We start from the raw sequence: 19536 nt of genomic DNA, 5'->3' as shown, positions 1-19536 counted from the left end.
TAAACCAAGCCTGCTGGGTTCTGCGTTAATGAGACAGCTCTGCAGGGATGAGAAGAACACACACAGAGAAACTCAGGAGACGTCTGCTGGCCTCCCAAAGGTAATTCCCTTAAATGAAAAGCAGACTGCATGCTAGTCATTGTTGCATCAAGGGGGTGAGGATGAATAGTGACGGGGTTGTATTTCAACACACCTCCCCATGCTCTTATTACGGGCCTGAGATGAGTGGAGGCAGGGGTACCTTGTTCAGACACTCCCTGCCGATGCTCTTTCTTACCCAATTATCCTTGACTAGAATGACTTGTGTAATACTGGCTGTGTCACGCAGCTGTCGAATGGATGTTTTATCCTATCAAGGCTTTTTCATTTTTCAGATTAAGAGTTTCTCTTGCTTCCAACCAAGGACGCCAACAGGACTGAAGTACTCTACATCTGGGAGGCATTAGGGACACATGGAAGAGGCTCATTTAAGGCTCTTGTTAGCTCACCTGGCGCTTTAAGTAGGACCATTAATATTGATCTCCTTAAAATATGAACAACTCCAGCTCGCACATGTCTGGTCAGTGAGAAAGAGCCAGTGTCCCACAGTGTGCACCACCATGTCAGCTCCAGGTTTGCATCAGCCATCGCTATCAAACTGGCCCAAGCTGTGATTCGGAGTTAATAAGATTTCCAGATGTTCTCCCTTGTATTTCATTGAATCCAACACCTCTGCAGGCCACTGTCCAGCCATAAATCACAGGCTGCGAGCTGCACGAGGAGAACGAGGGGATGTGGCTTGATGCATAAGTCACATGCTTGATTCATGAGCTCACTGCGAATATCTTCAGGACACAACCGAAACAATTAACTGTTACCTTAACCCCGAGGCCACAAAGTCTCTTAAAGGGGTTTAGTATCCCCTTTATAAGCCCTGAAGCCCCAGCACAAAGCCGTGGGGACAGCAGAGCTTTATAAGAATGATTTGGTTTTATGTGGTATTCTTGGATGACAGTCCACCGCGAGTCACTGCGCAGTGTTAGCAACAGTTCATGGCTTTATTTGGTCCTGCGAGCGAGCTTCGGTTCCAACCGTCTAAGATTAGTCAAGTTGAGCAGATGTCTGATAAAATGTTCTGCTCTCATCCATCTAATGTAAATGTACTGTGTGACCAAGGTTGTTAATAATCTCTGTAAAGCACCAGGCAATGTTTCCCTTCCAATAGCTGAGCCAGAATAAGGCTCTGGGAAGAATTACATTGATACCGATATTCAACATGTGGGATAAACATTTATCCATAAACACACGTGGACCAATTCTTTTGCACCTTATTTAATTCCCCACTATGTAATTTCTTGATCCTCCTCATCCATGTTATCTCGGCAAGGCAAGGCAAGGCAAATGTATTTGTATAGCACCTTTCAGACACAAGGCCATTCAAAGTGCTTTACAGGGACATAAAACACAATAAAAACAAGACACCGAAACATTAAATTGCGTGTAAAAGATAATAAAAGCACAAGAAAATAAAGCTTAAGAGAAGATGCATTAAAAGACAATAAAAGCATGTGTGTAAATAGTTACAATATTATCTAATGAGCACCTTAGCACAGACCTAGTTTTATTGCATAGCCCCCTCATTCATCTGAAATGTTATGAATCCATATACAGAACAAATCACACTCAAGATGGTTATATTAAGTCTTCTCTCCAACTGCCTTTTGGTTATTGACGCCTTGGGAAAATCGTGCCATTTTAAATCTTTCTCCTTCACGAAAGGATGTCGCCTCTGTTCCACTTTTTTGGCTTTTATAAATGGCCACTGGTGTGTCTGAAGTCTGTTAATGTGCAATCCATCTGCTCTTTGGCTCATATAGAGGAAATGAGCAGATCCATAATCTGTACCTGCACTGGCAATTTGACCTGACATGGTGACGAGAATGATCGATCTGGTGTTGAAGTTTATCTTTCCAGGAGGAGATTTTTGTTTAGTTTAGATATCTCGGTGGAATCACCGTGCAAAAAAACCCCACGTGTAAAGCTGTTTGCTCCCACTATCTGCACTCTCCAATATCGTGAATCATCAAACATAAAAAAAAAAAAAGAGGAAAAAAAATGCTGCCACAGACACAAAAGTTTATGATCCGTTACTTGCACGCTGTTAGACATTTCCCAAATAGTGAATTTGAAGTCATGTTAAACTGTTTGAGTATTTTCACAGCCAGATTTTACCTTTTGTATAATAAAAGATGTCTGGATTGTACTGTTCATGAAGCTCAAGTCTACAAATATACAAAAAAATAATATATCTTTCTTCCTTGTGACTTTTGTAGCCACCACTTTAAGACTCACTGAGGAAAGTGTAGTTATACAGACTGTAAAATGCAAGAGTGGGAAAAACTTTTGATATTTTTACCATTTTGTAGATTCATGTCTCTGCTGCTCTGATGCACCGCAATGTGTTCAAAGCAAGGCATTTAACAAACGAGGTTACCCCATTCAAATAATAAAAGAAAAAGCTCGTAAAGACCATACAGTCTGACCACACTCTGTGTAAATCGGTTGCTCAGAAACATAAATAGCCCTGTCCACTGAAAAGCAATCAGCATTGTAAACAGGAGGTCACTGTGGCATCACAAGCTGTAGCATAACCTCTAAAAATGACAAATTTAGGGGGGGAAACGATATATTAAACTTACAGTAAGTGCTTATCTTTTATAAATGTGAGTATGTCTTTGTTTTATTTGCATACATAGAGAAATTGTAAATGTCATCAATTTATAATGAAATATATAATATAACATGTGTATGTTCCATATTAACTCTTCACCAACATTAGCTGAGTCACTTGGTTCAGTTAGCCTCATGACAGCAGCATCTAGCTGGCAGGAAGTGGCTCTATATGGAACCTTTTTCCAATTTAGCGACGTATAAATCACCGCTTAGTTAACTTAAGTTATAGCTTGGCTAAGTCTGACCTGGTGCAACCGTGTCCAGGTCCCCGCGATGACAGGAAGATGCCGGGCACCGCCGCTTTCAGAGAGCTGCCTCTCCTAAGCCGACAACAAAGCCCAAGAGCAGCTGCACTGACTGTCACAAGATCATCCTGTTATTTATTCTGTACAAATTACTTGCATATGTTCGGCGCTGCCTTGCCCTCAAAGCTTAAAGGTCTCATCTGAGCCCGAGGAGAGATGTAGAGAGGACGTTGGCAGAGAGATAGATCTAGTCACAGCTGTAGCCACTACAACGGTGTCTCTTGTTTCCCGTCCACACCTCGCAGCACCGTCCAGACACAGAGAGAAATGAGTTCCATACATATTCATGTGGAACGCTCTTCTGATTCTTGGCCTGTTTATGATCACACCTTTAGATTCAGATTAAAGTCAAATCAGAAGTAACTCGAGGGAACACCTTCACACGGCAAACCATTACAGTCAATGTCATTTGTCCGAGTTGTGTTGCCTGGTGCGATGGGAAGCAGGGAAGGTGACGAATTGCTTTGTTTCCATATCAAAGGAGAGCTCTTAGTTTCGGGATCACTGTACATCAACGGCATGTGGTGAAAGGTCTGACTGATAAATGATGAAACTAATTAGAGGAAGAAGTCCTGTGGTGCTACAAGGCCGCTGGAGGTCGAGGTCCGGATGTCATGTCAGCAGCTTTGCAACATGGACCTGTCAGGATGCTCTGTGGTTGGTGCAGACGCTGGGCAGGCTGACATTATTCACCACCCAGCACCGTTCATGTGAGAAGATGAGGCCTGAAATAGCCATTCACATTCATCACAGGCCTCGTAAATGTCAGAGCAGAAACTGCTGTAGACATGACATGCAAACGAAGGTGAATCTAAACAAAAATAGGCCATAATCTGGATTCCATTACAGTTCATACTGTGGCCTCCTGCCTCAGTTAGTCTTTAGGATCTGGGCTGTGCTGTTGGAGTGGGGAAATCTATTTGTAACAGCCTTTTAATATCATAAGGTCACTTGTAGGAAATAAATCATAAACTTAACTGTAGTTGGGTGCCAGTTCAAAGGTAGCAAACGTCAATGACAGCATGAACAATAGCACAGACGCGGAACCAGCGATAGCAAACACACTTTTATTTCACTTCCTAGTTGCCTTCCAGGAAAATTTTATGACACCTCAGGTCACTGGCACAGTTTGTTAGTGAACTTTTCATATTTAATAAATTATATTGATAACAAAAGCCATTCAGGAAAAACGAATTGGTGCAGATTTCTCTCTTAAAGCCTGTGCCGCTCCGCTGGGAATGGTATATCCACGTGATCCTTTCCTTGACGTTCTCCTTTGCTTTTTAACAAGCTCACAGAGACACATAAAGCCCTCTTCGTCTATCCAGAGAACAAGGTTGATGCAACTCTTCTGAGCAGATTCTCAGAGGAATTCTCCTCCTCCAAATGCAAATCAGACTGGAGGAAAATAAATCATAAGGTAACCATCATATCATGGCTAAAAAAAAAGACTTTAAGATGTCTTCAAACTGTGTGGGTTCAGACAAACCAGGCATACTTGTTTTCATATGAACCAACTATCCACTAAATGGATGCTAATTCATATTCCGCTACATCAAGCATCACTAAATCCTAAAGTTTCTTTTGTCCTTTCATGTTTTGAAGCTCATTTCCTCATTGTAACATAATTCATAAACGCTGTACTGACTAGGATGCAATCATTAAGTTAAACACTTTGATGGTTTGCTTTTGTTTTGAAATATGGATCTATTATAAATGGGCTCCTGACAAACAAACACATGCCTGGCTTCCCCCAAATGTCCTCGGAGGCTCACAAAGCTTAGACAGAAACAATGCCATAGTGGCCATGAAAGGGAATAGCAAATCCTCTGCATGTCATGTGCTCTCACCATATCCACCAGCTTGAAAGGGCTGCTTTAAAATGGGTGGACAAAATATACATATCCCTGGATTTGACGTGGAATTATTTGAACCTCCGCTGGGGCATAAATCCACCCTATCCTAATCCTGTGGTAACTTGTAAACAGTCTGGTGCTCACATGACATACCTCATACCCACTGAAGTGTTTTTCAGTGTCTTTCTTTCAATGTGTCATGCTTATAAAATCTGTTTCTGCATAATTCCAATGTAAAGTCAATAGATTGTGGTTTTCTTCCAAACGTTTTACAGTGTTGTTTTCTCACAGGGGCAGCACCAGAGGAGTGGCAAAAAAAAAAAAAAAAAGAGGCACAAAAGACCACAAAGAGATGCAAAACGACAATGTTACTTCTAATATTATTCATCATTGCCAAGGACCCAGTCTAGATTTGAGTCTTAACGCATTTATACAAATTTTACAAATGTGCGCCCCTTCTTTAAAACTGTGCCCCGCCATTGAAAGGTTTCTAAACTCGGCCCTGGTCTCTCACAAAAACATGTGTTCAGTGCTGCTTTGAGAGGTGATTGCATGCTGCGTGGTGTCCAGACTCCTTGGCCCCGACCTTGGCTCCATTCATTTGAATCAGAAAAGAGCTTTTCACTGGATGGTGTTGTAGTCACAGAGGAGCTGGACTCAACTCTCCTCTCTCTTTCCTTGGGCCTTACAATAGCCGTGCCAAGGGACAAATATTATTTTTTTTTACTGCAAACCTTATATAAGCTTGTGCTAGGATAAATGATTTTCTTGCAAAAGTTAACGTATGCCTGACTTTTATGATTTGATCTGAAGCACATGTGGAGAGCACCTACCATTTTAAAGCCGTAGCTATAAAGTGAAACAATGCGTGATGTTTTTTTTATTTTTTTGTGTGGTCACATATAGATATGTCTTCTTTTCAGTGACTTATTGAATTCATTTTGCACTTAGCTCTGTTGAATTTCAAACACCACATTCTGGACGATAGACGCACAACAGAAAACGTGTCTGACGTTCAGAGATGACGAAAGCCCAATGCCACTTCAGGCATGCCCTTTTGCGAGAGTCCAAGGCTCAAATCAGCTGCATTGTCTCCTTCTTCCTCAGTATATTGTACAGGCGTCACAGCACAGGCCCCTCTGCCCTCATAAACACATCCAGAAGGGAGTGATTATTTCTCAAGATGTGGAGATCGAAGACTTGCCAGTTCATGCCTCTTTATGAGTGTTTTGGCAAGACGGCCTGTTCCGCTTCGCAATGCTTTTGTTCCTCTTGTTAGAAGAGATGCTTAACCCAACCACCCTGTGGGCCATGTGTCTCCGTCACCTTGAGCTCAGTGACGGGGCTGAGGGAACCAGCGCTGTGGCTTTCTGTGTTTGTGTCTCCCTCTAATGAAATGCACCGTATCAAGTGTCCCCAAATTAGTAACAGTGTTGCAGGTCATAAAACATGGCATCTCCTTTAATCCACAGTGACACGACCATGCCCACACGCTCTCATGCTGCAACATCAGGAATGCATTTTCATCTAATATGAGGCTTCTTAGCCATGTTTGTGCATTTTTGAGGAGACCAATTTGTCCCCAGATTGTGAAATTTGAAGATGGAATAAATCAAGACATTTTGCAGGGATATTATGAACGGTTGAAGTGTGGGCTTTGGAAAGGGATAAAAAAATATGTGCTCGGTCACAAGAAAGATTTTTCTTTTCTTGGATAGAGCATCTGAATATGTGCCAACAAGCGAGTTTGTCATTAAAAAGGCACAGATAAGCTTTGATGAGTCAGTTCCTAGTTCAGCTATATCTTACTTCATCCTCCTGCCTTCAAATCTGCATTTAGTAAGAAAAATTTAATTAGCCTAATGCTTTCCACTCAACACAAGGAACATGTCACATATTTTATAATGCATTATTTCTGATTATTCCCCCCACACACTTCCCATTCATCTTAAATTCTAGTGGGGGAAAAAAAATGAAAATTTGAACAGCTGCAATTGCATAACAACTGGGCAAACTCCATCTGCGGATCATATATCATATATGATTGAAAGCTCCAAAACAGCTATTAATTTGCCTAATATCAGAATAACATCATGGATTATAGCAAGTTGTACTTGGTTCTATATGTTCCATTCATAAGGCTGAAGAAAAACACAAGAAATCCATCAAATTATGATATTTGTTTAAAGTAGCCCCGTGTTTATCTCAATCAGTGTGTCTGCTTTATTCGCTGCACTGTAGTAAAGACTCTACAGTGTCTGTGATTTGTGCTGTCTGGAGTCAACAAGACTGAATAATGAAATCATCACAAGTCCTCAAAGAACAACTCATCCCCTGAATACCTATCATTTTAATTATATTGTAGAAATACTGCTGGCTCCTTTCCCAGACCTATACGTACAGAATCAGTCACACAAGATCGGGCTTGGCAAATGTTTATTTTCCCAAATACTAAATAGGACCCTGGGGATATTAGGCTTCTTTCCACTTTGTCTCTCACTTCAAAGGCACTGCTGGGAATCAACTGACATATTTCACTGAGCTCACTTGCCCTCTGAACAACTACTAGACACAGAAAAGAACATGTTATATAACATCAGGTATCAGTGGATCACTTTTAATTCTCAAGAGGCGTTTTCAATTGAACAAGTCTCCCACATCCCAGCGAGCAATTCTGATTCTACTTCAGATTTTACCTTGGCATCAACATCGGGGAGGAATGTGCTGGCTTCATATCTACAGACCCACTAAATTAAAATGTGTAGACAAATTACACACAATGGCAAAAGAAATTAGACGACAGACATGTGATCTGTGTATTTAGCAGCATGCTGTGTGACTCTCTGGCTTTAATACACGGCCTCTATTATTGTGCTGCTTCCCGGTACTCCTCAAACAAACTCTCACCCTCCCTTAATTAAATCCTCGATTGAAAATGTGTTTGCGGAAAGAAAGGAGATATTCCGTGCAGAAAACACTCTTGCAGACAATTCATGGCCCTTTGTTTTCCCAGAGAGGGCTGCACTCACTCCAACCCAGATTGTGTCTGTGTTTGTTGGCTTATAAATGGGTGAATATATTTCCAACAGTTTTTTTTTTCCAGCTTTTCAGTGTCTTGCAAGACTGTGGTGGATTTTTACACTGCTGTGAGCTGACAGTCAAACAGAGACCTGCTCATATGAGCAATTAAACTACTCAAGGCTTCCAGGATTCCATACCTGACATTGTGGTGGGATTTTATGACACTAATGAGGAATCCTTCTTACTCTGGTTGGAGTAGAAGGTTGCATTCTTGGTTTGCTGGCAGCTTTCAGCACCTTTAATGATTCATGTCTTGTTTTTGAGAGCTAGGATGAAGTTTGTAATACCTCCGGTAATTTGAGTTTGCTCAAACTAAAGGGTGTTTGCTAATAAACCACCACGAACTTGCTCCTTATGTTGCAGGACACCTACTGGACATTAGTGTGTGATCACTTTCAAAGTGACTCCTCTCTTCTTTCTGGCAGGTTACTTTATCTGTCTTAGTTTACATTTAGCTTTCAGTCGCTGTTAATGGTTCAGATGTCATCACATGCTAATGCAGGCTAAAGCAATAGTTTAAAGCCACTTGATACGAAGGCATTCCTCCTGTATTATCATACTGGGGCCTTGTTCCGAGAGTGAAAAGCCACAGACTAAATCATGCATAATGCTGCTTTCTTGCACATGTTTCATGGTTTGGGATATTTTTGGCACGGCAGACTGCGGAGTCTGCGTGACAGTCTGTGATGTAGTAGCGACAGGCCTGTTGTGACTGACACATTTCGAGCGGGATTTGGTGGGATCGAAAAGACCATGATTGCATTAGGAGTGGAGACATGGCGCCAAAGGCAACACCTGTAATACGAGTTGCATGTTTCAAACAAAGTAGCATTACAGTCACTTTCAATCTGCTGTATGAGGAAAATTAAGCATAGCAGCCTGTTAAATCCAGAGACATACAAATCTGGTTATGCGTTCCCATGCCTTGGCACACTCTCCTTCAGGTTTCTGGTGATCTTTATTTACCAAAAGAGTGGGATGATAGGAAATTTGTCTTTTCATTCCATGAATTTAGGCTTGTCTTCTGAGACCTAATACCCTCCGTTAGGTGGAGCCCAGTGGAGCGGAGAGCAGGAATGCAGGATGGATGGTAGCTCTGAGAGTGTATTTACTGTAATGAGAAGCAGACAGGACGAACTCTGAGCTGCTATTGTTGTGTGCGCACAGGTTTGCTTTGGATTCCTGTCTCACCCCTGCGGGCTACAGACCCATGAATATTTAAATAGGAAAGGGACTTCCTCTAAACATCAATCAAAACCCTATCTATTCAATTACTGGCATCAGATCTGAGATGTTCAACCAACAGCAGCTTCTGATGAGAAGAAATTCTGCCCGTGGCAACGCCTGCAAATATACCAACCATGTGGACAATGAGTCAATTAAAAACAGCCCCTCAATAGCTGGCAGACCTTCAAGAGAGGAAAGTCACTGGATATATATTCAGTGACACTGCACTTGGAAGACATTCATAAGAAGTTTTAGTCAATTGAAAAAGGATCAGAATACAGCAGAAAAATTGCACTAAAGAAATAGAATCCCCTTTTCTTATAAAAAAAAATGTACCCTGTATGAAAGTTTAACTCAATTCAATATTTTTTAATACAGTATGTTGAATAGGCTCAAATTCAAAGGCACTTTCTCTCACTGAACACATTTCATCCTTGATAAATGCCAGAGGCTAACACTATTTCTTTGGTACGAATAGAGCAAGAGAAGGCAACAGAGAGCGAGTGCGTGGGTGTGTGTGTGAGAGTGGGAGGGGTGGACCGAGACGGGATCAGATACACAAACAGTAATGCAGAAAAAATATGAGAAAAGGGGCGATGAGAAAGAAAAACAACAGCTTTGGACACCTGTTCAAAGTTGTTCGATCAGGCCTTTGCCATGAGAAAAAGATGAGTCACACTGGCAGAGGATCAGTTGATTGGAGGTGTGTCATTTTGCAGGCCCGACATCTCTGTCAGTGAGTGATTGCACACAACAGTCCCATGATCTTTTTTAACCACAACAACAACATGGCTCAGCCTGCAGTGAAGCCGTGCTTGACACAAACCTATCCTCCGCTAACAAGAGCCAGACACATCAGCCAGAGTGCTATTCTTGGCAGCCGGCACTGGTCGTCTATGAAAGACAGATCATGCAGCAAGGCCAGAGGACTACTAGAGGGATTTTGGAGTAACCACTACAGTGGTTAGTTAATATGATGTTTGCTTTTTGTATTATCTTTACATATTGTGGCTTCCTGGTCTTCATTCTAATTGAGTTAATCAAGGATCAGGGTGTTGTGCCCCGTAGCAAGCGTTTGATTTAGTCATATGAACATTGGAAAACCATAGAGGAATGTAAAGAAACACGGCAAGTGGAAGAATGACCAGTAAGAAGGCTGAAACACTGCAATTAAAAACTGTACTTTGATTAAAGGAATAGTTTGGGAAAAACACGCCTATTTGCTTACATGCAGAAAATTTGGAAAAGAGGATCGATACCACTCTTATGTCTGTATGCTAAATGACGCTACAGCCAGAAGATGGTTAGTTTAGCTTAGCACAGGGACTGAAAGTTTACTTTTTTTAACGAAAAAAAGCGTAAAAATGACAAGTTGTGGTTTTTATATTTCCAGTTTTTATGCTAAGCTAATCTGTTGGTGGCAGCAGCTTAAAATGTAGCATGGGAAAACTTGAGCATATTTCCCAAAATGTAGAAATACTCCTTTAGTTTGTTATAGTTAGCTTCAGCCAATGTGGTCAGTGGATTTCTTTGCTAGAGCTGTGCAAAATGTAGCTCACTGGTGTGTCCACAATACTGACAAAAATGCTTATGAGGCTGTAAAATGCAATCATGGAGTTTTATATTTTGATATATCAAATAAATAGCGTTTTATTGTAATTACAGCTTAACCTATAGGCACTAATCTGGAATTCTTTTCTCTACATATGGGTTTGAGCCATCCATGATCAAACATTAGCCTGACTTAGTTTGAAACAAAGTGTAATAAGTTTGCTTTTACGTAAGATTAATTGAAATGAGATCCAGAAAGCCACTAAAAAGATGATGGTAAAATATTGTCAGAGCTGAAAAGAATCTGCAACGCATTAAGAGCCTCGCTTGGAGGAGCAGATGAAAGGCGCTGCCCTTATATTAAAAGAACTGCTGGGGAGGTGAAGGATTCTCCTCAGGAGAAATCAAAAACACTCTCTTCCCACTGGAGCACTGACAGTAACTCACAAGGCTGTCGATCCATTTTAATCAAATTACCGTGATGTTTCAAACAGTCTATTTTAAAGCTGGAATGACATAAGTCTGAGAGATTGTTAGTTTCACAATATGAAAGCTGTTTTCAATCAGATCTGCACAATATTTCATTGTCTTTGGAGCTTTGCTTTAAAGGACTGTGAATATGAGAAGAGAAGAGCACAGAGATGAGTTGCGCTGAGCTGAGGGGGAAACTGGCAACATATCATATCACAGACGAAGAAGACTGGTGGACACATATAAAGCAATAAATTGTTTATGAATTAAAAAGAGGAAAATGTTTCTTCATTAAGCACAGATGAATCAAACAGGAACTATGTTTTTCAGGAATCATCTCGCTTAAGGTGCTCCACTCCAGCAAAGTGACAGCAAATGTTTCATAAGAGTCTCTTGTGTGGAGTAATTTAACATCAAGCAATTAAAAACCCCAAAATATGTATGCTGCTGTCATCATCAGTATAAAGGATTGGGGAGTGAACTGAGGCTGGAAAATATGCTTGAGGTTTCTTTCATAAGTGATGAAAAGCAGATTGTCCCATGAAGTTACAGATAAGTAGCTGATAATGTCATTTATCCCAAAGGTGGGACGTGGTTAACAGTCACTTACCATCAAAATGTGGAAAAAAAAGACATCTTCCCTCGTTTAGCCGTGCTGTGCAAACCCTCCTAACATGTATACCATATGTTTTTTTCTCCTCTTGAGTGTCATAAACGTGTTAACAGGCTGCGCGGGCACAGCGGCCTGTCCTGACACTGAATCACAGCATTCCCACAGCTCACCTAAATTTTGGATCCGCTCAACACCTCAACACAAACGGAACTGTTTATCTTGCAAACAGGCTCAAAAAAGGAATACTTGCAATAAGATACAGCATATTCCCAAGCTATTAACAGCTAATATCAGTTAATACCCGCTGCAGATACCCCTAATATTCATTAAATAATCATTGTGGTGAAGATCTGGACACTGATAACAGCTTCAGTGGTGTGGCTGAGATTTAAACCATCATGCTCTGCTCACTATCATCCTCACCATCGGAGACAAACAAGGCCAGGCTGTGCCTCGGAGCATGCTGAGGCACAGGAAACGGTCAGCCTTCACTGAGGTCATAAATTGAAGTCATGAAAGTATTAGATGTTGCTTGTAACTGTGCATTTTTTGGTTAGAGGGCGTACTTTTTAATGGCTTTTCATGGCTTTGTTTATGGTCAGTAACGTCTTTTAATTATTTTGCTTTATAGATCATTAATAATGATAATAATAACATATCAATAAAACAGCATCCTGTAACCTATATAAACGTTGTGGCATAATTACAGTTTTGCTGCTACAAGGTAGGTGGATGGGTACTAAAGGGTCACTCTGATACAACTGTTGTTGGACCTTCTGCAATTTCTATAAAGCATTCATTAATGATTAATTAACATTAATAAAGACATCAATACAATTTATACAGTGAATATATACAGTACTGTCCAAAAGTCTTGTGTGTGTGTGAAGAAATGGTGTAAAATGAGAACGCTTTCAAAATTATGAAAATTGAATTGCTATTGATTTACAAAATGCAAAGTGAGCGAACAGAAGAAAAATCTAAATCAAATCAATATTTGGTGGGACGACCCTTTGCCTTCAAAACAGCATCAATTATTCTAGGTACACTTGCACAAAGTCAGGGATTTTGTAGGATCATAGTCAGGTGTATCACCAACCAATTATACCAAACAGGTGCTAATGATCATCAGTTTCATGTGTAGGTTGAAACACGGTCATTAACTGGAACAGAAACAGCTGTAGGAAGCTTAAAACTGGGCGAGAAACAGCCAAACTCTGCTACCAAGGTGAGGCTGTGGAAGACAGCTTCATGTCACAGGTCATCATGGTGAGACTGAGCACAGCAACAAGACACAAGGTGGTTATTCTGCATCAGCAAGGTCACTCTCAGGCAAAGATTTCAGAGCAGACTGTGGTTTCAAGATGTGCTGTTCAAGTTCTTTTAAAGAAGCACAAAGAAACGGGCAACATTGAGGATCATAGACGCAGCGATCGGCCAAGGAAGCTTAGAGCAGCAGATGACAGAAACATTCTGCTCACTTCCCTTTGAAATCAGAAGATGTCCAGCAGCCATCAGCTTACAACTAGCAGAAACCAGTGGGACCCAGGTGCACCGATCTACTGTCTGGAGAAGTCTGGCCAGAAGTGGTCTTCAGAGAAAGAATTGCAGCCAAAAAGCCAAACCTCCGACGTGGAAACATGGCCAAGAGAGTCAGCTGTACATGAAAACATAGAAACTGGGGTGTAGAAAAATGGCAGCAGGTGCTTTGGATTGATGAGTTGAAATTTGAAGTATTTGGCTTTAGCAGAAGGCAGTTTGTTTTTGAAGGGCTGGAGAGCAGAACAATAATGAGTGTCTGCAGGCAACAGTGAAGCACGGTGGAGGTTCTCTGCAAGCGTGGGGCTACATTTCTGCAAATGGAGTTGGGGATTTGGTCAGAGTTAATGGTGTCTTCAATGGTGAGAAATACAGGCTGATACTTATCCAACATGCAACACCATCAGGGAGGCGTCTGACCGGCCCCAAATGTGTCCTGCAGCAGGACAACGACCCCAAACATGCAGCCAATGTCATTAGGAACTATCTTCAGCGTAAAGAAGAATAAGGAGTCCTGGAAGTGATGGTATGTCCCCCACAGAGCCCTGAAGAGACAGAAAGATTTAAGGCAGCCTACATCCACAGGAGAGCTGTGGTTTGTTCTCCAGGATGTTTGGATCAACCTGCCCGCCAAGTTCCTTCAAAAACTGTACAAGTGTACGTAGAAGAATTGATGCTGTTTAGAAGGCGAAGGGTGGTCACACCAAATATTGATTTGATTAAGATTTTTTGTGTTTGCTCACTTTGCATTTTGTAAATTGATCAAAATAAACAATTAAACTTTATATTTTTGAAAACATTCTTACTTTACAGCATTTCTTCACACCTGCCTGAAACTTTTGCACAGTGCTGCGTGTACATTTTCTATTTATATAGGCATATGTGTAAAGGGTTAGATGATTTCTTTCACATACCGAACTATAAATTCAGATTTTTATTCCTCTAAATTTGATTTCATTCTTTGTTAGATATTGCTGACCAAAATCCATCAGGTCGAACAGGTCTCAGTGTGGCTGGCATATGCTGAGAGACACTGACGACCAGAGAGCGAGAGCGGTTGACTCTCACCAGCCAAGGCCCTCTGTTTGACATCATGTTTTTTTAATGAGAGCCAGCTGCCCGCAACATCAGCATTCAACTTCATACCAGCATTAAAAAAAAAACATGAAAGTTAGTGCTTTAAACATGTCCAGATTCCTTTGTACGCCACGGGCAGAACTAGCCTGCTCGTCAGCATTACAATCAATGTTGCCTGTGATCATCAAGGGTGGAAATGAGCTCTTAGCCTTGGAGCACACACACACACACACACTCACACACACACTCACACACAGGCAGGATGAAATACTGCATATTCATTATATAAACATTGCGGGTTGCTGAGCCATGTGCTGGCATTGTTTTTAATGTATTTAGATCAACGTCTTTATACAAAATGAAAACAAAAAATCATATTATCCTAGTGCTAATTTCTTTGCAGAGTCAATTGCTGCTCCATGTTTTCAGAGGCCAGTAAAAGCCTTCGCCTCTTAAGCCAGTGATTGCACACATAAGCTGTTCTTTTACAGCGTAATCAATTTCATGCTCCCTTTTCAGCTCATATGCTTCATTATGATTTTCTCAGGACAACAAATGGATTTAACAGAAATTTAAAAAAAAAAAAAAAAACCAACATCCCAGTGCCTTTACTGTGAGAGGCAATTTCCTCTCATGTCATTTTTCTATATGTTCAGAAACCACTTGATTATTTTGGGTATAAACCAGATGTTGATCCATGGCAGTCCTCTCATACAGACAGAGAACACAGCAGGCAGAAATAAGGACCGACTGTTTAAAAGATAGTCTTCTCGCCAATCAAGCACAATCAAGATGGAGACAGAGTAGATTTTCCTTACAGAAATCTCTAAATTAGAATGTGCAATTGTTTACTGTAAAAAGAGCATGATAGGATATGTGGATTTTAATCCCTAAATAACCTTCAAAACACATTTTTCTGTCACGCAAGTTTATTTCGACATACTGGTGGCGCTGAGGCACAGTGTTTACACATCATTATTATGCCTGCTATGTCATAATTTCCTCTTTTACTGTAACAGCCACTTTGGACGGCACACGTATCAACTTATTAACACCTTCGAATTAGCGCTCAGAGCTGGAGATGTGTTTACAGTCTCTGATTCTGTGCCTGCCTCGGGGAGTGTTTAGCAGCAGGCCGGCAGGAAAAAGATGGAAGCTCTGTTCTCCCCTGACGATATCTATTTCAACATCCTCTGTGTGGATTCCGCCTGAACTCAACCTCTGACCCCTTTCCTTGTCCCTGAGCCTGGGTTGTGCACCCACGCTGCCGTCTGTCCTCCTGGGTACACGCTGACCTGTGAACTCTGCCTCGCCTCTGAGGCCTGGCCACCGACCCCGCACACTGACTTCACAAGAGAAAAGAATACAAGACGGAAAGTTGCCCCTCATCACTAATCACGCCTGAGGGTGTATTGTATTGTGAAAGGCTGACTCCAGCCAATCATACCAATTTAAAAGTATTTGTATTTTGAGTTATTACACAGGAACTGTATCATTAAGAGCACATATTGCCTCCATACAAGCTCATGCAACACTGGATTGACCACAGTGAATAGATGATAGCATACCAAACTTCCTAACTTCATTAATTAGGAGTGGGTCACCTGGGTCAACATGTGTTTATTCTTAGGAGGGAACATTAAGGGGATTAACACTAATCAGAGGGGATTATAAGCAGCTATTACCCAACTGGATGGGACTTTCCTGCCTGATCGCTTCACTTTGCATGCCTGTGGAGGAGGATGTTTGGTTTGGAGAGAGAAATCTGGAAAACGATTCCCCTGTTCTCTTTGTAAACACAAAACTTCTCTTGCTTACCTTTGACCCAAACTAGAAAGAGCGGCAAGTCTTCTGAACAAAGTTTGTCGCGATACATGACAAGGGAAAATGTGCATGAGAGGTTAATTGATTGTAAGGATGAGCAAGGATGACATTTAAGCCCTGTATTTAAGTACAGTACAGTAAAGTACTTTTACTTCACCTGAATATTTCTACTTTATGCCATTTAAACTTACATTCCACAATATTTCAGTGGGAAATATTGTCCTTTTTACAATTATCTGGCTGGTCACAATTACAAGTTACTACTGCAGATTTAAATGATACATCAGTTTACAAAATATTGTATGATATGTTGTTATAGATCAAAAGAACCAGCAGGATAAGCAGGCAAAATGACCTCCAATTCTATTATTATTTTTATATACAACATGATAAATAACTGTAATAATAATAACAAGAATTCATCATAAATAACACTATCAAAAGGCTTCAGTACTTTTAATGTAAGGGGAGTATTTTTACATTGTGGCATTGATATTTTCACTTTAAACAGTCGCATTACATCTGCTACCATGGATTTAATGTTTTACCTCCCACAACATTTCTCTCTATAATAGTTGAATATATCTCCACTACGACGTCCATGACATTACCATAGAGCTGAATCAGCAGCTCTCTGACACGGCGTCAACATCAATGAACATAATGAGATTGGAGTTATTGGAGAGCTATTGTATTGGACGGAATTTGATTGCACAGTTGTACCTTATATGCTGCTAATGTTTGAAGAATCTTATTGTGTTATTATTACAGCAGCTCAGCTGCTGACTTGTACAACCCAAGATGGCACCTCTTTCATTTCATCCAAAATACACACACAGACACACACAAACACAAAAAAGCTTTTCCAGGCACAGAGATGAGAAAATCAAGTTCCCTGTGGAGCCACAGAGGCAAAGGAAATTGTTGCTAAATTGGAATGCAGAAAAAAACAAGCACATTATCTGTCTGTCTTTGGATGTGCCAATGCTTTTACTTCAATGTCCTGGTAGTACAGCTTTTTAATCACAGCACGCACATGTGCTTATCAAGCTTTTCACTGTGTCAACCTTTAAAGAACAGGACAGGACTGCTAAGCTTGTCAACAGCATTGTAGCTGTAGTGCTTGTATAATGTGTGGCATGCATGTTCTCAGGTCTGTCCGTGTGTTCTGGTCCTCATTAGACTTAGACTGAACATCTTTGCGGCCTGACAGAGAGATCCTTTCATGTGTCCCCTGCCTGGTCCCACTCACCAGAGCCTAAGCAGAAACATGCCACTGCCCAGGGCAAGGTCAGATTTCTCACCATACCACAGCATTAAAGCAACATTGCCTTCTCTAATGGAGGGAGGAAAAAATTCTGGTTATTTTTCATCAATCTCACAGACAATATATTCCATCTCATCATATTGAAGGAGTACCAGCGCAAATGGATGTAGTCCATGTGGGAGTAATCTGGAACGAATGCCTGGCTCTGCTCGATGATCTCACTGACCTGAAACTCACATGAGAGTAGAATTTGCTTTCAAATTGTTCAGGTTACGATCAGTGTCATCTGAAAAGGGAAAGTAAAGTCCATCCATTTTATTTTTTGCCTCATACTTCAAAGTCATGCTAGGATTGTACCTATCATCAAAACTTGAATTCCACCCATCCTTGGAGGAGTAATGTTACAGTTGCTCTGTCAACTATTGTAGGATGACACATAAAAGTGGCTTAGTTTTGATAAATAGTGATGCATGGCTCATTGCAATGTTAATCTGCAGAATGGGTGCTCTGGGGTCAGAGGAAATGTGAGGGAGAAACAGCCCATCTTTGTTGCGCTCCTCTGAATGGACTCACTGTGTTATTCTCACTTCTGATAAAACGAGGGCTAATGTCAACCAGAAGACGGGTAAATATTTAACTGACCGGGATTATTCAAAGAGCCAAATGAATAATATTGTTTTCAGAAATATGTGTTTAAATTTGAAAGCAATATCCCCTGCCTCACTTTCACAATGGGAACGTAATGTCATGCAAAGTGAATAAGCCCTCACTGGCCTTGTACCATCAGAGACAAAGCTTTTGTACTGACGACTGGCCTATTATTTAGTTGTTGCATTTTTTCCTTTCTTTTATGTCCTCGGAGACTTGGACGTCTTGCAACATGCCTCAAAAGAGGCTAGAGGCCCTTTTGTTTTGAGGGTTTCACACTTGAGGGCCATGGTATTTGGTGTGTGTAGAGAGGGACTGTGACAGCCTGAAAGGGAGAGGGGCTGGGCTGGCTCACACAGAAAGGAGCCTTGGCTAAACACTGGCCCGGCTCCTAGAAAAGGGAGAGGGATTAGCGTGCACAGACCAAGAGGAACTAATCTCCTGTGACATAATAGAACTGTACATAAACAACGTCCCTGAGAAGTGAGTGGCAATGCATTGACTGAAGAGGCTGAGTGTGTGAAAACAAGGGCTCTGAATTATCTCTCGCTATGGAAAATGGTGACGAGAACAGACTTCAAATCTGAAAACATCTGGATATAAATGTCTCTTCACAAACACAAACACACACAAAAATATGCAAACACCGAGTCCATTCCACACAGACACGATGCTCGGTGCCTGATTTGTATTTTTTCATTTTATACATATTTGCAACACTGAATTGACACCGATTGACAAGATAGGAAACTATGCCTGTGCATAGAAACTATCAAAGGTAAGACCAAATTAGAAAGCAATCTGAGACAAAGCCATGGCTTTGGGGGGGTAAACAAAACAAAACTTGTGGAAAAATGCATGAATGGAAAACCGACTGCACCAATTGGAAAAAGTTAGGAACTGACTTTTTGTTTTCCTCTTTAAGTAAAACACTAATGCAAACACTGCTTGCTCCGTTTGGTTTCTGTTCATGTGCATCCTCCGTCACAAACATTTCTGTTGACTAAATTAATTTTACATTTGATTTTTGGAAATATCATATCTGCCTTGAATTGAAATAAATCTTGGACAGAATGAATGATTTGCTGACAGAATAGAGATGAAATCCAGTTGGTTAGTTGGGGGAAGAGAATGAATGAATCATCAATTGTTTATCAATGCGAGAAAACAGCTCTTGTTCTTATGGAGGATGAATGCAAATCACTTTGGTCAAAAGCATCTGCAAAATGAACTTGAATGTACTGACAGCAACCAAGTTACATGCATATACACAGTATATATCTGATTTAAATACATCCCTATCTAATTGAAACTACTACTAAGAAGAATGTGTTGGATGTAAAATATGTGCATGGTATGCTGTGC

Source organism: Pempheris klunzingeri, chromosome 10 (genome assembly GCF_042242105.1).
Source record: "Pempheris klunzingeri isolate RE-2024b chromosome 10, fPemKlu1.hap1, whole genome shotgun sequence".
NCBI lineage: Eukaryota > Metazoa > Chordata > Actinopteri > Acropomatiformes > Pempheridae > Pempheris > Pempheris klunzingeri.
Note: the sequence above shows the minus strand (reverse complement) of the source record.